Genomic DNA, 24420 nt, shown 5'->3' with positions numbered 1-24420 from the left:
TTGTGATACACATATATACATATATACGTATATATGATGTAACACTACAAAAGTAAAAGTTTTTCAGATAAACTATGTAGGTAACGCAAAGAAGATACAATGTTATTAGAATGCTATTATAGCACTATATTTTAAAGTATAAATCAAGACATAAAATATTTGAAGTAACTTAAAAATAATTATATTAATAGAGTTCCATTATTGCCATATTTAGTTATGGTTACACTGGCTGCAAAGCCTATCTACACAAACTCAAAAACAAATTCTCAGAAAGCAAATAGTACAATAAAATGTATTATATATGAAAATCTAACTTTTTACATAAAAATTTTAAACACAACTCAAAGAGTTTCAGTATACATTAAAGAGTTTTTTTCTAATTAAACTAAAGGAGCAGGAAAATATCTGAACTAATATATAAACATTAGCACTTGAAAATAATTTTAATAAAAATGTTACTATAAAACCATGAATTTTCTAAATTTTGCTGTTTAATATTAATGAGAAAGTCCAAAGTTTCAGTCAACGTTTTTTAAAAATCTGGATGTTTTATTTAGCAATATCTTTAATTACTATGTGTAATTCTCTCTTAGAAGGCAATAAAAAATAAAAAAAATCTAAACGTCTGCCAATATTTTCTTGAATTTAATATTTGTTATTACACATCAAAAGTCAGCCAGGTGTAGTGGCTCACACCTGTAATCCCAGTATTTTGGGAGGCAGAGGCCAGCGGATCACCTGAGGTCAGGAGTTGAAGACCAGCCTGGCCAACATGGCGAAACCCGGTCTCTACTGAAAATACAAAAATTATCCCAGCTACTCGGGAGGCTGAGGCATGAGAATCACTTGAACCCGGGAGGCGGTGGTTGCAGTGAACCCAGATCGCGCCACTGCATTTCAGCCTGGGGGATAGAGCGAGACTCTGTCAAAAAAAAAAAAAAAAAGAAAAGTCAATTAGATAATTAAATAAAATCACTGATGAGCAGGTAATTGAAGTGATACAATTTGAAAGAGTATTTGCACTTAGATGAGCAGTCTGTAATGTCAGAGTATGGATTTTTTTTTTCAAAAATTGTAAAATGATAATAAACATTTGGAAAAAGTTACAGTTCCGTCTCAATAAATGATCACTATTCAGGTTTTAATGCTTTATTTGACTTTATAAGACATGTTTCAATTCCTAAAGCCGAGAGATAGTTCAACTGCTGTTTAGAGTGCTTGAACACATAAAATTAAAAGGAAACTTTGAAAAAGAAGTAATGGCCGTACTAGAAAACAAAGAATTGAACTCATAATTTAATTGACCGATTGTTATCTGTATGGCCCTTTTTTTGTTTAGTGACAGTATAATGTTAGACCTCAGTTGTATAAATTTGAATGTAAATTAATTCAGTCAAAAGTAGTGGACTTCATTTCAAACAAAGGAAAATAATGTACATCTGATTTCACTTTAAACTTAACCTACAGCAGCTCAGATTTATACATAAAAGACATCAAATTTGTATGCAAAAAAGGTCTTTGAAATGAATTTAATATATCAAGTTCTGAGAAGCTGGGGTATTGAACATGGAAAGAAAATCTCATTAAATATTTCTCACAGTGGATCAGAATTTGTTTCTTTTTGATTCTACCTTCAGGTCCTGAAAGAGTGAGCAAGCTAATATATGAATGATGGGATAATAATAACATTTTTTATATCTCCCATCTCCAAGGAACTCAAATTCTTTATAGGAATGATCTCATTAATCCTCACAGCATCCCTGCAAGGGAGGCAGACAAAAAGAGCTGTAATAACCACTTTATAAATGAAAATAGTGGGAATTTTTACAGTTTCATATAAATGGGAAAAAAAAGTGGTACCTTTTGACTTGGAGTATGGCAGTTTGGCTTCTGGATTGCTGCTTTATTAACGTTGAGCGTGGTTTTGTTTTGAAATAGTTAAACTCATTAAACAATGCCTCACTTAAAAAAGTCTATATTCCCCTAAGTTTATAAGGTTTCAGTCATTATTATATTTAACTGGAAGATTTAAATTGTAATTGTAAGATTCTTTACTAAAACTGTGAAAAATTAACAAGACCTAAAAGGGTGAAATAGTACATCATGTACACAATAGACCATCAGAAATGAATGTAAGAAAAGAATATTCCTGATGGAGCGCGGAGGCCCACACCTGTAATCCCAGCATTTTGGGAGGCCGAGGCAGGCAAATCACCAGAGGTCAGGAGTTCAAGACCAGTCTGGCCAACACAGTGAAACCCCATCTCTACAAAAATACAAAAATTAGCTGGGCATGATGGTGGGTGCCTGTAATCCCAGCTACTCAGGAGGCTGAGGCGGCAGAATGGCTTGAATCCAGGAGGTGGAGGTTGCAGTGCTCCAAGATTGCGCAATTGTACTCCAGCCTGGGTGACAGAGAAAGATTCTGTCTCATAGAGAAAAAAAAAAAAAAAAAAAAAAACAGAAAGAAGAAGAATACCCCTATACACAGGATGTTTTACCTCAAAATAACCCAAAATAGATCAAATAATTACTACATACATAATTTTTCAACTCAAAGTAAATGAGATGAACATTCATACAGCTGTCAAATAAACTACGTCAGATCACCTCTAGCTGTGCACTTTCTTGTTGATTATTGAAATAGTAAAGTTCATGGTAAACATTTTGAAAAACACTAAACAACTACAAAAAGAATTTTATAATTACAAAAAATATAAAAATAATTTTCCATTATTAAACAATTCAAAATAAATGATTGTAAATATTGGCATGTTAAATTCCAAGTCGACACACACATATTTCAGTACATATTTTATAAAGTGTATATTTTGCAATCAGGATGAACCATGTAGTTTGGAATACACACTGTAACCTAACATTGCAGGTGTTTTTCAATTCTTTAAATATTACTGAAATATTAATTCTAATGTCTATATTCTGATATATCATAAATGCATAACATAATTTATTTAAAATGTTTCTTTGGGGAATAATAGATTGCATCTACTTTCTGTATTATGAATAATGCAAGGAAGAGTCTCTACAAGCCTCGATTCTTTTCTATATTTCACTTTATTTCTGTAGATTGTTTCCTAAAGTGAAGTGCAGAGATAAAAGTCATAAACTGACCCCACGTTTTGAAATTTTAAAATCCACACTGTTGTCAGAAATGTGATGGGTTTACACTCCCAGAACCCATCGGGCCTTGTCTTTATAGGCATTTATTACTTTAGTTCCTCTTTTAAAGATTGTTGAAATGGGAAAATAGTTATCTCCGCCTACTTTTTAAAAGAATTTTTGATGTCTTTATTTTGTTATCGGTGAGGTTAAACCTCCCCCACACCACCCTTTCATTTTCATTAAGTATTTGTGATGCTAATTTTTCCATTATCTGTTTCGTTTCTTTTATCTACTGTGGTGTGTTTTAAATGTGTTTTAGAAAAGAATGTATTGATTTATGAAAATAATATATACTCTTTTAAAAATGTCAGGCTATGAAAAGGGAGACAAAAAAGAAAGCAATGAAACCTTACCACCTAGAAATAGCTTGAATGATGATCTGACATCTACGATCCTATAAATAAGCACATGTGTGGATAGACACACAGATTGATAACGAATGAGGCTGTGAGCAAGAGCAAGAAACAATTTTAAAATAAAAAGATTACATTAAGCATACTTAAAATATATTAAATTCAATTTTAATTGAATTCAAGAAAAGAAATGCAAACTCAATTGATACTGAAGGGTTTCCATACTTTGATATAAATGTTTCTTTACCACAGGAGATATTATTTCCTTAAAAGTTTGTTTAAGGTTGAAAAAAGAGATTCTAATAGCTGTATTCAGTTTGAAGTCATTATGGTTTTATTTAACTCATAGAGTTTAACTGCTATAATATTGATTTGATATTATAAAAATGAGTTTTTTAGTAGTCATATATTTTCCTCCTACCTCTCTGTCTCCACTTGCCTATTTTATTGCTTGAATTATTTTTTTTCTTTGTCATGTTTTGTTGCATTTATACTCTGTTCAGATATAGGATTTTGTTTCTTTATCTGGATGAGTTGAATTCTCAATATCAGTCACTTTACCATGTCTAATTTCGTGACTTTTTAAAATGTCTTATTCCTTTATTGATTGACTAAATTTTTATTATAGGGTTCCTTATTTAGTTGACATAGAAACAGCATTATTTAATCCTGTTTGAAAATGCCTTCATACTTGGTATTCAAACGACAGCTTTCTGTGGTATAAGATTTTGGGGTCACATTTCTTTTCCTCCAAACAATATAAGCTTTTTTGTATTGTCTTGTCTCCTTGTTGTAAGACATTTGGCCAGCCTGACACCTCCTGTTCCAAATGCTGTTTTATCCTCTAGTCCTAAGAATTCTTTCTGTATTACTGCACTTCATTATTTGAGCTGGATACATTTCCATGTTGATTTCTGTGCATTTGTGTGTTCATATCTACTGTGATTTTCCAATGATCATATCCACTTCTTCATTTTATCTTTCTTCTTTTCATCATTTCTTTTGAACTTCGCATTGTTCTTTGCGACTGATTCACATTTCCACTGTTGCTATTCTATTGCTGTTGATTCAAATTCACATATTAGATCTGTAATGGCACAGTTTAGAATTTGTATTTATTGCTCATATCCATGTGCCTTTTCCTGTTATGCCTTTTCATCTCAATGTTTCTAGGGCTAGGCATGGTGGATTACATGCCTGTAATCCTAGCAACTGAGGAGGCCAGGAGTGGGAGGATGGATTGAGGATAGGAGTTCAAAACCAGTCTGGGCAACACAGCAAGACTTTATGTCTACATTTTTTTTTTTTTTAAGTTAGCCTGGCCTAGCGGCTCAAGCCTTAGTTTTAGCTATTCGGGAGCCTAAGGTGTGAGGATCACTTAAGCCCAGGAATTCGAGGCTACAGTGAGCCATGATCGGGGCACTGCCCTCCAGCCTAAATAGCTGAGACACCATCTCTACGAAAGAAAAAAATATCAAATAAAGTTTTAAGAACATTAAATACCTCAAACATTCCCTAAAAATATTGAGAAGTTAAATATATGAATGAAATGTATTTCTATTATAGGCTTCCAAAAACTATTTTAAAGAGAGTCCATTTTCCTTCAATCTTTATTTCCTGTAGCATCTACTAAAATTTACCTCAGTGTTAAAGAGAGTTCATTTCTCTCCAGTCTTTATTTCCTGTACTACCTGCTGAAATTTATCTGAATTTTCCCTTAGCATCTACTAAAATTTACCTGAACTATTATAAGTACCAAAAACCATAAAATAATGAATAACTGATATACAAAGATCCTGACTACATGAAGATAATATGTGACATCTTACTCTTTAAATACAATAATGAAAATAAAATAGATTAGTGTGGATAAACTAATTCTTATGGAAGGACTCTACTAATGAAAATGATTTCCTTGATTTATGATTTTGCATTTATCAACAGGAGTTGTAACCAAAATGCCAGAAGAGAAAAAAAAAAAGCTCTTTGCATTTTTAGATCCCTTAGCCACAATTCTAGACTCCTTAAAGATAGAAACATAAAGACTATCACGTATTTTATAATGAAAATATAATTTTTGAGAACAAACATCTTTGATAGATTTTGTTCATTTTAAATTTCTTTTATTTTACCGTATTTATCTTAGCTATTTCCCTGAAATCTACATGATTTATTTTTTCTGTTTCACTGTATTTGTTTTAGAAAGCCTGAACGTAATTGCCTGGGTTTATATCCAACAGTATTTTTGCAAGTTTTTGTAAAGTAACAATTGTGTCAGTTCTCTTTTAATTCAGCATTATTTGTGGTATCAAAGAGCTAAGTTTCAGAAGAAAACGATGATGTGTTCTACTCTGGGGAGTTAGGGACTCCAAAATACAATGAAGAATATGCCTTTGTATTAATTATGGCTTTGACATTGCTCCAGATGTACATAATGTGTAAGCCAGATGCCCTGTGCGTTCCTGCCTGCACCTGTCCACCGCAGCTAAGGAAATCAGAACCCCACTGCTGCAGGTGGGCCATGGCTGACTTCCAACATCTGTCTCATGATACTTTTGCTGCCCTCTGGGGAGACGTGTAGGATCACTCTACAGAAACATTTATGATTTCATTATAGAATGAATCACCAAGAGTCAATGGGGGCCTGCTAATTGGCATTTAGAGATATAAATTTATTTTAACTGCAAATGAAGGTATTTCTGTCTCCTTCTCATATAACCACTTGCAGAAGCCATATATCCTCTCAAAACTTTCTCACTAGGCTTGCCACTTTTAAAACTTCCTAATGGTTTTTCAACTAAAAAAGGAAATTATGTTTGCTTGGGAATTTCTGAAAAGCATTTAAAGAAATGTACATATCCCTTCAAATTTTTAATTCTGCATAGCTTCTACTGAAATTTCAACCAATGGTTCAGTAAGTTTTATTGTTAGGCTGCCCTCCAACAATTCCAGAATTCAGACATTTTGCAGTCTTCCCTCTAATACATTGGTTATAGCAGCACGTTTACCTTTAAACTAAATGTATTTTTTCTGGTATTTATATAAGGTAAAAAATAATCTCTCTGACCTAAAGTTTTTTCTGTGATAATTATTTCTGCAGCTGTTTCCCAAATACCTACAACCACTTAACAAATAAATATTTATGCATAGGATGTTTAAAATTATCATCATAAATATGCTTTTAGTTTGAACAGAAAGAATGGTTATCTGCCAACCTCTATAAATAAATTAATTATCTGTGTAAAGAAAATTCAGTAAAATGTATTGCTTCAAGCTATCGTCCCTTGTTGCTTTATAAAATTCTACAGCTGAAAACATGTAACTCTTTTTTTTATTTTGGCTAAGATTCTATAATTCTCAGATTTTTTATTCTAGTAGAAAATATGATAAATAAGCCTATACATTCTGAAAGAAAACATCTTTAAGAACAAACATGTTAATAAAGACCATTATTTTATGAAAAGCAAATACTAGAAAAAAAGACATTTTCCATTTTTTTGTTAACTAAATCTATTTTTTTGAATCTAATAAAATCTAAAAATATCTTGAAACATCTATAAGTGATTTTAAACTGTATTTAATTGTATTAAGCAAACATTAAAAGAGCCAAAATTTTACACTACCAATGCCTCTAATTATTCTGTGCATTATGAATATGTAATACATCTTTACATCCTCTAAAATTGATAGATCACCTTCCTTATTTTTAGCTTGTGAAGAAATTTTGTCTACTGTTATTAAAATTATAATCTTTATTCACACACAACCATAAATGTATATACTTAAAAGTAAACAAAAGAAAAGTTTTAAACAAAAATAAATGTGCGTACAATTTCCCAAAAGCAAAATGATTTTCAGCAGGGCACGGTGGCTCATGCCTGTAATCCAAGCACTTTGGGAGGCCGAGGCAGGTGGATCACGAGGTCAGGAGTTCGACTAGCCTGACCAACACGGTGAAACCCCATCTCTACTAAAAATACAAAAATTAGCCAGGCATGGTGGCACACACCTGTAATTCCAGCTACTCAGGAGGCTGAGGCAGGAGAATCGCTTGAACCCAGGAGGTGGAGGTTGCAGTGAGCCAAGATTGCACCACTGCACTCCAGCCTGGGCAACAGAGTGAGACTCCATCTGAAAAAAAAAAAAAAAAGAAATGATTTTCATAACGGATATACCTAAGGAAATAAATGTCTGGTTTACCACCATGGCTAAAATATAAAAACTAGCACAGTTATGAAGTTGCACAGTGAACTTTAGCTAGTTTCTATATTTCTTATTGATAACTCAGTTTTATAAAATTTGCATCTAATATGGGGATTCCCAGTTGTTAGTATTACAATTCATTTTTCTTAATATCTTTCTGCAAAGTCTGACTCCATTTATTAGAAGCAATGAAATTTTTACATCATTTCTTTCATTGTTCTGAAATAAACCCTAAATCACAGGATGTTAAAGTCCAATGTCTAGAATTCATCATTTTTCTTTAATCTGGTGAATTGAATATGTTGATTATCCAAACATTAATACATAAGCCATGTCCAGTATAAGAAAATCACAAAAGTAACAAACTATAGAATTAAAATTAACACTAAAAATCACATAAAAGTCATTTTAATATTCTAAAGTATTCCAAAGTCATCACTATAAATATCAATTATATTAATATCTGTATATTTATGTTATAATATGTTGGGCTAAATTTATACTGGCTGGTTCTATATCTTTGAATAATTGTGAATATGATTTTATGCCTCTACTTTATTTATTTTGAAAAAACTTCAGGGAGAAAAAAAATTTGTTGTATTTCAATACTGTGCATGAGCTCACCAGAAAATATACATTTTACTTGAATCTCCACAAATTGGCTTCATCTTTTTGAGAAAAGATTGTTTCTGGTTAAGAGTTTACATAACAGAAGTGCTTTTGTTTAGAACACCCCAATTGCTATGCACTATGTCTACTTAATAGAGACAATAAATAAATTATAGCATTCTTTATCACATTATATAATAAATGATACTGATATTTCTTAATTCAATCTTTATATTTGTGGACAGAAAATCTAACCTTATATACTGTATTAGTCCATTTTTATACTGCTGTGAAGAAATACCTGATATTGGGTAATTTATAAAGAAAAAGAGGTTTAATGGGCTCACAGTTCCTCATTGCTGGGGAGGCCTCACAATTATGGTGGAAGATAACGGAGGACCAAAGGCACGTCTTACATGGGGGCAGGCAAGACAGCGTGCGCAGGGGAACTGCCCTTTATAAAACCATCAGATCTCATGAGTCTTACTATCACAAAAATAACACGGGAAAAACCTACTCCCTTGATTCAGTTACCTCCCACTGGGTCTCTCCAATGACAAATGCAAATTCTGGGAGCTACAATTCGAGATGAGACTTGGGTGGGAGCACAGCCAAACCATATACCAAAGTTTTATTTATATATGTCATAGACATGAATATCACAAATCACTTAACAGTATTCCTATATATCTAAAGATTGTACTTTGGAAATTTGTGATCTAGATGAGATTATAGCACTAATGAAACAAACTTCACTTGAACTTCACTTCCATAAACTATTTCAAAGGACTGAGCTTTATTAAAACTGTTGGGAAGGTGAATTTGTATAGATTTGAAAATAGTATATGTGAGTTCTATTGCTATTTTTATTTTTATGCTTCTGTTCCTTTTATAAAGTTACTGTTTAACACTAAGCCTAAAGTCATATTTTCTATTTGAACTCATAATCATTAGATTCTCCAGGTTTTTGATTTTACAAATATTTCATTTCTAAAGGAATTGCTTTACTTTATCTTTCAGTGTGTTTTAGTTTGTTTCAGCTCTCAGGTCAGCAACAGATAATTGAAATACGAAACATTTTCATTGTCAGTGATGCTGATTTCATCAGGACTTAAATAATGCACAAAATTATCTTTTGTTAGAAGATGAAGTCTGTGTTCGTTTTATTGTTTGTTTGTAAGTATAGATGATTTATAAACCTTGCACTTCATTTATTTCTCTATACACATGATGTTCCTTGACCATCTGTTTTGGTGCTTCCCACTGTGCTATATTCTGGTATAAATAAAGATGTCAATAAGGGCTTGACCTTGAGGGTTTCATACAATCTGTTAGGGAATTCAAAAATAAATATATAGATGAAATCCAATGGACAAAGTGTGACGTTAGTGTTATACATGCTATCGGTTCACAAGAAAGAGAGTATCTCACTCTTAACAGTAGAACAGCAGAAAACTTCACAAAGAGCAAATCTTCTGAGTTGAATTTTCAAGAGAGAGTTGGAGTTTGACAGGTAAAGAAAATGGCAAATGCGGTCCAAGTGGAGAGAACTCAATTGTAAACATGCAGAAACATAAAGACCTTGGCCCCTTATAAGAACAGTAACAGATACGGATTGCTTGGCTTGAAAAGTGTAATTGTTAAAACACTATGGTAGGAGCCACGTAGGTTTATGCCAGATGTCAAGCTAAAGAGTTAGCACTAGATTATATAGGAAATGTAAAACTTTAATGATTTTATATCAAGAAGACAAATGCTGAGATTTTTGTTTTAGAAAAATCAGTCTGATCAGTCTGAGCATGAGGAAAAGATGGCAAAGAACAGAAAAGATAACTAAAAGTAATTTACACAGAAAATTACAAAAATCTAGATGAAAGAGAATATGACTTAAAATAGTAGATGATATTGAGAACAGGAGACTCCCAAGAGATTTGGGATACACTTTGGAAATAATAGCTATTAAATAGAGGGCTTATTTTTCTTGCGTTATCAAACAGACTGATGAAGGTAAATTTAATTATCAATCCAGCTATCACAGAGACATGTGTTTGGCAAATGTTGTATGGGTATTTATAATATCTTACCAAGTTTATTCTCATAAAAATCCATAGTATATTGAGGGGATTAATAAAGAGAAACATAGAGGCATATGGGGATCTCATCTAGTAAGTCAATTTTCTGCTGCAACTTTAACATTTTTTATGTCTATTAGCTCTTGAGTTTTGAAGATATTTAGTATCTATCCATTCTAGACATCTTTCTCTCCCCTTTCAAACTGTAAACATCTAAATTTACACTTGATCTAAAACATTTTTCACAAGTTGCTGAATTAGGAGGCACGTTGATCTGACAGATGTATCAAATCAATTAGCCTGGAGGATCAGAAACAATATTTAGCCATTCAAAGTCACCTGTCATAAGTCACTGTGATTCAGTCACCTGTCATAAGTGCCATCAAATGAAAAAGGGTAAATTTTGTCCTAATTATTCCACCTTGTAATAGCACTATTGTGGTAAAAGAGAAGTACCAAAATGTTTGATTTTGTTTTCTCATCAGATAAGGGCTGGCTAGAGGTGGTGGGAAACTATTTATACCTGAAGTTTTTCTCTTGAGTAGCCAATAGATAACAAGGCCATTAACTCAGATTGAGATTAAACAGAGGGTTATTGCTCTGTTTACTTACCTCCTTAGACTTGGGGGCAAATATGTTCAATTTAGAGGATTTTTTTGAGATGTTTGAGATGTATGAAAGACATGTGCTTAAATTGTTTAGCAGATAATTGTGTAGTTGAATAGCAGTCAGATATGACAGCAAAAGCACAGGCAACAAAATGAAATATAGACAAACCGGAGTTAATGAAAAATTTTTTAAACTGTGCATCAAAATATAGTATGAATAAAAAAGCAGCTCACAAAATGGAAGAACATTTTTGCAAAGCATATATCTGATAAAGGATTAATATCCAGAATATATAGAGAACACCTCAAACTTCAAAAAAAGAGAAGATTTTAAAAATGGACAAAGGTATATACCCAGTACTGGGATTGCTGGATCGAATGGTAATTCTGCTTTTAGTTCTCTGAGAATTCACCATACTATTCTCCACAGTGGCTGAACTAATTTACACTCCCACCAACAGCATATAAGTGTTCCCTTTTGTCTGCAACTTCACCAGCATCTGTTACTTTTGTTTACATTTTAATAATAGCCATTCTGACTGGTGTGAGACAGTATCTCATTGTGGTTTTGATTTGCATTTCTCTAAAAATCAGTGGTAATGAGTTTTCCATATGATGGTTAACCACATGTATGTCTTCTTTTGAGAAGTCTCTATTCATTTCCTTCACCCACTTCATAATGGGGTTGTTTTTCTCTTACAAATTTGTTTGTGTTCCTTATAGATGCTGGATATTAGACCTTTGTCAGATGCATAGTTTGCAAATATTTTCCCCCATTCTATAGCTTGTCTGTTTACTCTGTTGATAGTTTATTTTGCTGTGCAGAAACTCTTACTTTTTTTTTTTTTTTTTTTTTTTTGAGATGGAGTCTCGCTCTGTCACCCAGGCTGGAGTGCAGTGGCGGGATCTCGGCTCACTGCAAGCTCCGCCTCCCGGGTTTACGCCATTCTCCTGCCTCAGCCTCCCGAGTAGCTGGGACTACAGGCGCCCGCCACCTCGCCCAGCTATTTTTTTGTGTTTTTTAGTAGAGACGGGGTTTCACCGTGTTAGCCAGGATGGTCTCGATCTCCTGACCTTGTGATCCGCCCGTCTCGGCCTCCCAAAGTGCTGGGATTACAGGCTTCAGCCACCGTGCCCGGCCGACTCTTACATTTAATTAGATCTTATTTGTCAATTTTTGCTTTTGTTGTGATTGCTTTGGTTCCTTTGTCATGAAATCTTTGCCCGTTCCTATGTCCAGGATGGTAGTGCCTAGGTTGTCTTTCAGGGTTTTTATAGCTTGGAGTTTTAGATTTAAATCTTTAATCCATCTTAAGTTGATTTCTGTATATGGTGTAAGGAAGAGGTCCAGCTTCAGTCTTCTGCATATGGCTAGCCAGTTATCCTAGCACGATTTATTGAATAGGGAGTCATTTCCTTATTACTAGTTTTTGTCAGTTTTCTTGAAGATCAGATGGTCATAGATGTGCAGCCTTATTTTTTGGCTCTCTATTCTGTTCCCTTAGTCTATGTGCCTGTGTTTACACCAGTACAATGCTATTTTAGTTACTGTAGCCTTGTAGTATAGTTTGAAATTGGGTAACATGATGCCTCCAGCTTTGTTTTTTTTGCTTAGGATTGCCTTGGCCATTCAATCTCTTTTTGGGTTCCCTATGAATTTTAAATAGTTCTTTCTAGTTCTGTGCAGAATGACATTAGTAGTCTCATGGGAATAGTGTTGAATTTGTAAACTGCCTTGGGCAATATAGCCATTTTAATGATATTGACTTTTCCTAACCATGAGCATGGGATGTTTTCTATTTGCGTGTGTCTTTGTCTTCTCTCATTGCTTTGAGCAGTGTTTTGTAAATTCTTATTGTAGATATCTTTCACCTCCCCAGTTAGCTGTATTCCTAGGTATTTTATTCTTTTTGTGGCATTTGTGAATGAGATTGCCTTTCTGGTTTGGCTCTTGGTTTGACTTTTGTTGATGTATAGGAATGCTAGTGATTTTTGTACATTGATTTTGTATCATGAAGCTTTGCTGAAGTTGTTTATCAGCTGGAGGACCTTTGGGGCCAAGACTATGAGATTTTCTAGATATACATTCATGTCATCTGCAAACAGAGATAGTTTGACTTCCTCTCTTCCTGTTTAGATACCCTTTATTTCTTTATCTTGTCTGATTGCTCTGGCTAGGGCTTCTAATACTATGTTGAATAGAAGTGGTGAGAGAGGGCATCCTTGTCTTGTGCCAGTTTTCATTCTACCATAAAGACACATGCACGTGAATGTTCACTGCATCAGTATTCACAATAGCAAAGACATGGAATCAACCTAAATGCTCACCAATGAGAGGTGAGGTGTCAGAGAACAAGCTAGAGAACCAGAAGGCAAAGCTGACCAAAGAAGGGCTAAGATTGAACAGTTCTGCCTACAGAGGGAGGAAGAGTTCAAGGCCAAGGAAGCCATGGCACTAGTATCCCATGGCAGCTGCAGCACTGAAGTGGAGAGGGTGACCCAGGAAAAGAGACTTTACTCCAGATTTACTTCCCACTGGGCAGGTATGAAGTCTTGGAAAACCTCTTCGCCTTTGTCTGCAACATCTGGCCAGAAATCTGTAAAACTACTGCATAAATGGATAGGAGAAGAATTGCCTGTTTCATGGATTGGCATTTTACATGCGTTCATAAAATATGAAGCTTTAGCAAAGCTTGAATTCTATTCTTACAAAAAGGCATTAAGTTCTTTCTGTATATTATGCATTAGGTCCCTTCACACTTTGGAAAGTAGCAAATCTAGCTTCTTTGTACTGTCTTAGAAGTTATCTAAAGATTTCATCTTTTTAACCTCATATGTCTTATAAATTTAACGGGTATGTTGTCTTCTGTTTCCTATGCCTTTTGGCTGAAGCAACATTGATATATATGTTGCACAGAATTCACATAGTATGAACTCTCAGAGAACTAAAAGCAGAATTACCATTCAATCTAGCAATCCCAGTACTGGGGATTCATCTAGTAAGTCGATTTTCTGCTACAACTTTAACATTTTTTATGCTCATTAGCTCTTGAGTTTTGAAGATATTTAGTATCTATCCATTCTAGACATCTTTCTCTCCCCAAGCAACATTGACATATATGTTGCTTGAGCCAAAAGGTATATCTAGTAAAAAAAATTATTTGAAGAAAGAAGGATGTCATATGTTTTTCCCCCTAATGCTGTCTTGAAAGTCAAGGGCTTTATCGCTGAAAAAGTGGCAAACAGTTATTTGTAACATGTGTGAAATGGCAGCCAGCCTTCAAGTAGTTCATTCCTGCTGATGCTTAGAAAAAGGAATACTAGTATAATTGTTTGGGTTGCTTTTAGTTTCTCTTAATCAAAATTGCCAGATGACAGAATTTGAGAATTTGTTACATGTTATTAGATGGTGTACCAGTAATCACTTTAAAGTAAAGACTCTTTGTCATGCAAAAAATGGACAAAGACTTGAATAGACATATCTTTAAAAAATACAAATGGCTAATAAGCACATAAAATGATACTCAACATCTCTATTCACTAGGGAAATGCAAATAAAAACTAAAATAACACACCACCTCACAACATTAGGGTGGCTACTATCAAAATAGCAGAAAATAGCAGGTAATGGCAAGGATATGAAGTATTTGGAACCCTTCTGCACTGTTGGCAGGAACGTAAAGTGTTATAGCTGCTGTGGAAAACAGTGTGGTTGCTCCTTAAAAAATTAAATACAGAATTACCATGTAATCCAGTGGTTCTACTTCCAGATATATATACCCAAAAGAAGTGAAAGCAGAGTCTTGAACAGATATGTCTACACCTATGTTCATAGCAGCATTATTTACAGTAGCTAAAACACAGAAACTATCCAAGTGTCCATTGACAGATGAATAAATAACAAATGTGGCATACGCATATGATGGAATATTATGCAGCCTTAAAAAGGAAGAAAACTCTGATATATGCTAGAACACGGAGGAAACTTGAGGGCACTATGCCAAGTGAAATAAGCCATATTCACACACAAAAATGACTGTATGATTCCACTTATATAAGGTTCCTAGAGTAGTCAGAATCATAGAGACAGAAAATAGAATAGTGGTTACCAGGGACTGGGGGAAGAAGAAATAGGAATTGTTTAATGGGTATACAGTCTCACTTTCACACGATGAAAAGAATGTGGCAGATGAACATGCTGGCGATGGTTGCAGACATTATAACTGTATTGAATACTGCTGAATTGCACACTTAAAATCACTAAGATGGCAAATTTTATGTGTATTTTGTCACAATTAAAAAATTGGGGAAAAAGTAGTCAGATATAAAGTCCATCAAAGGAACTAAGAAGAAAGAAATCAGAGAATTAGAGTGGAAGAAAAAGAAATAAACCTTAAAACCAAAGAGAGAAAGAATTTGGATAAATGCCTATTGATCTGAGTCATATTAAAAATCAGAGATTCAACATTACTATTCCAAGGCGCATGATGTTACCTCTCTGAATGAAAAGGAGGCAGCTATATTTTCTGATGTCGTAATTAACACACATTTGTTTAATGACATTTACATGCAAAATTCTTGAATGGTGGTAAAGTGAAGCCTATATGGAAGTATGATCATCTTAATGACATATTATTTATCTTTCTCTTTTTAAAAGGATACAAGTGCAGAATGTGTAGGTTTGTTACATAGGTACACCTGTGCCATGGTGGTTTGCTGCACCTATTAATCCGCCATCTAGGTTTTAAGCCCCTCATGCACTAGCTATTTGTCCTAATGCTCTCCATACATTTTACTTAACCAACAGCTAACAGCCCAGTTAGAATGAAAAGTTGTGTGAGAGAAAAGGAGTTTGTTAAGTTCACCGGCAACCAAGTCTCCAAGACTTGGTAATCATAATTTTTTATAAATCAAAAAATAAGTGATATAACCAAGATAGCTGGAACTGAGATGGGAATTTCTGTGGCATCTGATTAACTGCCAGGAAATGACTGATTCTCTAGAAATCAAAATGAAAAAGGAAATCAAGTAGGTTTATAATATATACCACCACAGATTCTAGGATGCACAGTACTCACCAATTCAACCTTCTTGTGGATTAATTAGCAACATGAATACTCAGCATATATTAATGGTTTACAAGTAAGAAATTACAAACATTCTGCAGGTTCAAAGGATCTCAAAACAGTTCAAGGGACTAGCATAAAACATGGTGATCTTTTAGAAGAGCACACCTGTTACAATTAGACGCTGTCAAAAGCAGTGATTAGAACAGAGAGCATTAAAAATCTGTTGTGTTTGGGTTTTGAGGACATTACCATTAGAGAAAGTTAGGAAAAGAGCCCTTGAACTCTTCTGACCTCTTTTTTTCCAGACAGAATGAAAAACATAAAAACAAATGCTTAGAACACACAGAATATTCACTGAACAAAACATTTTCCAGCCGAACTTCAAGTAAAAGCCCATTCAGATGAGTGCATAGCTAGCAACATTGAATAGACTTATGAAGTATGCTCGGACAAGAACAGCACCGAGTGTCCTCATGGAGTGAGATGGCAACTGAATTGCAGGTCTTGTGAGTCCAGTTCTCAGAGAAAAGTGGATTCATAATTCTAAACTGTTCCAGAAAAGAAAACTAATGAGAAGTTTGTTTTCCATGTAGGTCCTCATTGTCACATTTGTCAGAAGGAGAACTAGAGAAACACAGTATATTTCTCCTCTTCTGAAAATGCAGACATGCCTGTGTATGGGACCGTTCTGTGGCCAGCCAGCCCTGTTATAAGGTTCTCATAACCTAAAATTCATAATTTGTGACCTAATCAGAGCCCATTTACCTGGGGAATTGAACTCTTTGAATGAGAAAAGTGCCTCCTTCACATTAAAAGGCCAAGTTACAGTCATTTTCAACCCCTTCTGCAAGCATACCTTGATGATGGCCATGTAATTTAGTTACCTCATTAAAAGTAGTGGCAAAAAGCGCAATTACTTTTGCACCCACTAATGCATGACTTTTTCTCCCTGAATCTCACTTGCTGGATCGTGGAGATACCACTGTGGATTCAGTTCAGTCTTTGGGATGTGAATATTAGGGTTCCTATTGAGGTTTCCTTATGTTGGCACATGAATAAGCAGAATGTACCCTCTGACCCAAACTCCCATGGAAGAGTTGACGCCAATACAGGTGGCTCTCAGAGCAGTGCTTTTAGGGTAGCAGAGGCTATCACAGCAGGCATACTAACCTGAAGAGACTGATGTGCTGCCGTTGACACCCTGAAGTTGCCCAGCCAGCTCTTTTCTACCTGAATAGAACCTTCTATAAGAAGAGGCTATTTCCTCGTGAGGTCTCCAAAAGTTAGAATGCAACCAGAACATTATTTGGTGCGCAAAACGCTGCCTAGATAGATGTTTTTATTTGTATTTTTCATGTGTAGAAGTGAAATTAATGAATAACATTTGTCTCTTTCTAATATGTCCGTGTGTATATATGTGTATGTGTGTTGTGTATTTTTGTGTATGTATGCACATTCCAGCCAAACTCTCACCAGCTGCTGTTTTATTATCCCATATTTTGACATTTATTTACAGCAAATAGTTTATCCATCTGGCCATAAGGAGAACTTTCATAAACATGAGCATCTGACCATAACATTACTCACATTGCATTTGTGTTCAAAAACTGTCCCCCAAACCCTTCTTTCTTAGTATTTCATGTTGTATTTTTTAAAAAGAGATTATATAATTATCTTCTACTTGTCCGAAAGACCTGTTACCACAGTTGCCAGGTGATTATTGATTTTGGAAGCAACTTTCAAATTTTAAATGAAGAATGTCATTTAACTTCAGAATAGAAGATAGGCTTAACGTTCATTATAAAACAGACATGATCCACTCTTTGAAAATAGCATAAAATGGTGGGTCAGCCTTCATCACTTCTGTGATTTGATTCAGTGAACTGTGGCCATAAACTTCAAAGGCACAGGGACAACTTGGAGGCAGTTCAACGGATAGCAATGGAATCAGAGTTTCAGAGCCGGAAGGGACACTCGGATCAATGCATTCTCCTAACTGCACAGAGGAGAAATAGATTGTAAAGACAGCTAAAGAAAATATTCTCAGAAAATAAGTTATTTGTTGTGTTAAGAGAAGACAAAATAATATCTTCCAATTACAAATATGTAGATGAAAATAAAGTATAAGGATGTCTTTGCCACTACCCACCACACCACATACATACACACACACACAATCACAATCACAATCATACTCACATATAACAGCAATATATACCCCAATCAAGACAAAAAAGTGGAAAGAAATTATGCTGTAAGTTGAGCCAAACGCAAAATAAATTAGTAAATGCCCAAGGATGTGAGCTGTTGTTCCGACTATCTGAAGAACTTTAAGCATTGAAATCTTTACTTTCTAGTGGTGAAAATATTACAAATATTTGCATGGCAATTTTAGATTTTGAAACACTTTTTTCCACATTTCATTAAGTTGACACAATCATATGACACAGGCATTAATATTCACATTTGTCATACATGAAAACTGAAGGTCAGAGAATATGTAATTTAACAAAACTGCACAGTTTGTAAGTGACAGTATCAGAAATCTATTTAGGTGTTCTGATTTAAGATATTAGCCATTTCTTTGTGTCTAGTGAGCACTTCTTTGGAGATAAAGAATAGTGATTTAAAATAATACTTTGGAAAAAACAGGGCCCTTTCATGACTTTCTTAAAAATAGCAAATGTGGAAACAGGACAAACTAACTGGAAAAGGGGGCTCATCTAGCACTACCTTTTCCTAGAACAGCCGGCAGAAGTGCTTTGGTATCCCTTGATGATAGCACTGCCCTGCCTGTGTGACAACAGAAGAGATAACAACATATCAACCTATCAAGAGATAACGTGCATAACAACAACCCATCCTAAGCCCAGGCTGGGTTTTAGAAAGGTTGCTGAATCATTTAAAAAAAAAAAAAAGGAGTGCTTTACTTCCAACTATGTGGTCAATTTTGGAATAAGTGCGATGTGGTACTGAGAAGAATGTATATTCTGTTGATTTGGGGTGGAGAGTTCTGTAGATGTCTATTAGGTCCACCTGGTGCAGAGTTGAGTTCAATTCCTGGATATCCTCGTTAACTTTCTGCCTCGTTGATCTGTCTAATGTTGACAGTGGGGTGTTAAAGTCTCCCATTATTATTGTATGGGAGCCTAAGTCTCTTTGTAAGTATCTAAGGACTTGCTTTATGAATCTGGGTGCTCCTGTAATCCTAAGCCATGAGAACAAAGCTAGAGGCATCACACTACCTGACTTCAAACTATACTACAAGGCTACAGTAACCAAAACAGCATGGTACTGGTACCAAAACAGAGATATAGACCAATGGAACAGAACAGAGCCCTCAGAAATAATACCACACATCTACAGCAATCTGATCTTTGACAAACCTGACAAAAACAAGAAATGGGGAAAGGATTCCCTATTTAATAAATGGTGCTGGGAAAATTGGCTAGCCATAAGTAGAAAGCTGAAACTGGATCCTTTCCTTACTCCTTATACGAAAATTAATTGAAGATGGGTTAGAGACTTAAATGTTAGACTTAAAACCATAAAAGCCCTAGAAGAAAACCTAGGTAATATCATTCAGGACATAGGCATGGGCAAGGACTTCATGTCTAAAACACCAAAAGCAATGGCAATAAAAGCCAAAATTGACAAATGGGATCTAATTAAACTAAAGAACATCTGCACAGCAAAAGAAACTACCATCAGAGTGAACAGGCAACCTACAGAATGGGAGAATATTTCTGCAATCTACTCATCTGACAAAGGGCTAATATCCAGAACCTACAAAGAACTCAATCAAATTTACAAGAAAAAAACCAACAATCCCATCAAAAAGTGGGCAAAGGATATGAACAGACACTTCTCAAAAGAAGACATTCATACAGCCAACAGACATATGAAAAAATGCTCATCATCACTAGCCATCAGAGAAATGCATATCAAAACCACAATGAGATACCATCTCACACCAGTTAGAATGGTGATCATTAAAAAATCAGGAAACAACAGGTGCTGGAGAGGATGTGGAGAAATAGGAACACTTTTACACTGTTGTTGGGACTGTATACTAGTTCAATATTGTGGAAAACAGTGTGGCGATTCCTGAAGGATCTAGAACTAGAAATACCATTTGACCCAGTCGTCCCATTACTGGGGATATACCCAAAGGATTATAAATCATGCTGCTATAAAGACACATGCACACGTATGTTTATTGCGGCACTATCACAATAGCAAAGACTTGGAATCAACCCAAATGTCCGTCAGCAACAGACTGGATTAAGAAAATGTAGCACATATACACCATGGAATACTATGCAGCCATAAAAAAGGATGAGTTCGTGTCCTTTGTAGGGACATGGATGCAGCTGGAAACCATCATTCTCAGCAAACTATCACAAGAACAGAAAACCAAACACTGCGTGTTCTCACTCACAGGTGGGAATTGAACAATGAGATCACTTGGACACAGGACGGGGAACATCACACACTGGGTCCTATTGTGGGGAGGGGAGGGTGGAAGGATAGCATTAGGCAATATACCTAATGTAAATGACGAGTTAATGGCTGCAGTACACCAACATGGCACATGCATACATATGTAACAAACCTGCATGTTGTGTACATGTACCCTAGAACTTAAAGTATAATAATAAAAAAAAAAAGTTTAGGTTTTCAAATGATAAATTCAGTTGTTTGGGAAAGAAGACTCAAACCTACATGGTTAATCCCAGGTAAATTAGTGTTGTCTAGTGGAGGGAACACAGGTTTGAGCACAGTCAGATTCATAATCAAATCCAGGCTTAACTCTTCACTCTTGGGTGCATTGCTCTATTTATTATTTGCTTTCATTGAACCTCAGTTACACCATCGATAAATGGTGGGAAGTGCCTGTTTCAAAGGGCTAGTCTGAGGCTCAAACGAGATTGCTTGTGTAAACTGCTTTCTACCAGCCCCTGCAAGAGTGCCATTCTGTTATTTTTTGTAGTTACGCACAAGACCTCAACCCCATGCAGACATACTTAGGGTTAGAGTGTTAGCATTAGAAACAGAGTTAGGGTCAGCATTAAGGATTTAGAGATCTTTGTTTTCTTCTCTTAATAATTAGAAAGCAGAATTACTTTCTTTTGTGAGTGTCGTATGACTTACATGCCCAGCAACAGTGACCAACACAACTAAGTTGTTTTAAAAATATGGTTTTTAATATTACTGAATTTCCTGCTGTCCAGTTATTGTCTAGTGCCAAAAACTGCATGTCATAGCTTTTCTCTAGAACTCACTAAAAGAACAGCTACAAAATATTATTTCTACATCTGGAGAATTCAAGTGTGGCATGAGAGTTTAAGTCCTGCATATATGAGTGAATAATGATCCTCCCACATCTGAACAAGCTGTGCAAAATGCTCCAACTGTATACCTCCTGTACTGCTATTTTTCTACAGACAGTGATGTGCTATAAAATAACAAATTATTAAGAATTTGATTATGGTCTTGAAAATAGCCTGAATTTAGATTATTTAAACTTTATTTCTCTTATTTAAAATCTATGCATGTTCAAATACCCTTTGGCTAAGCTACCAATGAGGGTAGGAATTAATATTTATTGAGCATCTACTGTGAATTAAATATTCTTTATGCATTAGCACTGAATTCTTACCAGATCACATATCAGTATTCTAAGTTATAGATAGACCCAGTAATTGAATGGCTCAAATATAATGCATGCTCATTTCTTGCTTACGTAAGCTACTGGGTGGGTTTTTATGATTATAGCTCTCATCCAGGCCATCATTTAGGGTGAGCTCCTTTCATCCGATGGCTCTGCCATCCCCTACTGCCTCATGATCATTTGAATCCAGTTAGAAGAAGGGAGAATGTCATGTTGAAGGTTTTATGGCCAGGTCTAGAAGTGGCACACAGCCCTTCCACTCCCATTCTGCAGGACAGAATTAGTCACATGTCCATACCCAGTTCAAGGGATGCTGGGAAATGTTTTCTACTTATGTCTAAAGAAAGAGTACCTTAGGCTCATAGTGTTAAATAAATAATTTGTGGTAATGACCGGGTTTTGGGCCCAGGCTTATTTAACTCCAAAGTTCATGTTGTTTCTGCTACCATAAGTTGCCTATCAGATTTTAAGACTTATGTTTCTACCACACTATAGCTCAAAATTTGCTGTACATTTTCTCCTGTTCATCCTGTTACTGGAGAAGCCATAATAAGTGACTCCTAAATTCAGTATTTTTAGATACACAAATTTCTATTGCAAGTATCTACTTCTCTTTTGATCTTTTAAGTGTGCATTCTAGAAGAGAAACAAATCCACCAATGTTTGTATCAAATATTAAATGAGAGTTACCTAAGACCCAAAAGGCTTGGACCCTCATCTTTCACTCAGGAAAATGTGAGGGTGTCCTAAGAGCAGAAATGCAAGCATTCTACATAAAAATAAACACAACCAGCAGTTAACTACAAGTATAATTGTGTGGAAGCCACAGAAATGCAGTTCTCAGCTCTGATTCAATAGATTCATTCCTGCGGGGAGCACAGCAAGCATGGCTAACAGGCAGCCCCAGCCGACCCCCGTCGGGATCTCCACTGCAGGCACATGGAGACCACACTTCCCTCAGGATTCTCCCAGGCAGATACAGAAGGGACACGAAGGAAGTCCAATCCTGCAGATCCACAGAACCCTCTGATGGGAATCTTTGGCTCAGGAACTCCACATCACTGTGACCAAACATGCTGAGAATAGCACTAGGGGCTGAGAGCCTTCTTGTTAGATCTCCCTCCCTCCTATCCCTCATTCAACATTGTTGGTCTCAGGCCTGCCATGCCGTACATAGGCCTACCAACTCCTGCTCTTTTATTCTTATGTATTTGTCTCAATAAATCTCGTTTGTCTAATCCTTTTTGAACATTTATTTCTGAGAGGACTTAAATTGATGCAAATATTAAGTTGAACTATGTAGATGCTAAAAGCGCATCAATTTATAAATATATACACTCATATACATACATTTACAGTGAGAGAGAGGGATGTCTAAGCCCAAAAGTCAGCAAAATGCTTGAAACAACAACAACAGCAAAAAAAAAAAAAAAAAAAAAAAAACCCAGGAATAATCTCACTAAAGTCAGGAACAAAACAAGCATAACTACTATAAAAGCCATCATGTAATGTTGTAAATGAGGAACTAAGCAAAAATAAAACAAAATAAAATGAAAAGAATTACAGCAATAAAAATTCAAAGTAAAAAGACTGTTAATTTTACCTGATCTAATTATGCCTGAAAATCACAAAGGGTAATAAAACATACTGCTAACAGTAAGTTCATAAAAATTGCAGAAAACAAAAGTAATACTAACGTTAAAAAATCAGTTGTTTTTATACGTGCAAACAATAGCCAGTCAGAAAGTATAATAGAAGGAAAGGTCCTATATGATAAAAGTATATTATAAAGCCCTTAGGAATAAATTTAATAAGATCTGTGTAAATCTATATGAAAACAATTTTAAAACACAATTGAAAAACAAAACTTAAGAACTGAACAAAAGACACTGCATGTGTTCATGGAGAGAAAGGCTCAGCATCGTACAAGAATTATTTCTCTGTTAAGTTTATTTGCTCCTTTGAAATGTACCCAATAAAATGCCACAATTATTTGGAATTACATTAATTACATATCTGTAATAATGTAAAACATTAATACAGATAAATAAACAATGTAGTGAAGAAATATTTGAAACAGAAGAGCAATGAAGAATTATTGGTTTTAATAGATATCAAAATATTATAAGGCATTAATAAAAAATAATACGGTATTGATGCATAAATAAGCCATCAAACGTAATTCAGAATCTAGAAAACCTAGCAAAATCCCAATTTGAAAAACTTTCCTTTTAAAAAAAGGGAATTTAGTGTGAGGTAAATGTTGTTTCTCCCTTGTAAAATCAGTAGGGAAAAGGGGACTACCAAAATTTGTAAGAATAACGAAGTAGACATTTGGAAAAAGCATAAAGTTAGATTCATATGCCACATTCTACACCATGATAAATTTCCAGTGATCAAAAATCTATATGTGAATTAATTAAGCTGTGAAACTACTAGAAGAAAACATGGCTAAATTCTTCATAATATTGAAATAAGAAAAGTCTTTTTATTAAGACTCAAAACTCAAAAGCCATAAATCTGATAAATTTAACCACATGAGAATCAAAATTTCCTTCAGGTAGAAAGTTTATGCAAAACAAAATCAAGCTAAGCGCAGCTAACTGTCAGGGAACAGGGAAAGGGACTGAAGGGTACTCAAATTTCCCA

This window comes from Papio anubis, chromosome 15, assembly GCF_008728515.1.
Source record: "Papio anubis isolate 15944 chromosome 15, Panubis1.0, whole genome shotgun sequence".
Lineage (NCBI taxonomy): Eukaryota > Metazoa > Chordata > Mammalia > Primates > Cercopithecidae > Papio > Papio anubis.
The sequence above is the reverse complement of the archived record's forward strand: the minus strand, read 5'-3'. Positions refer to the sequence as shown.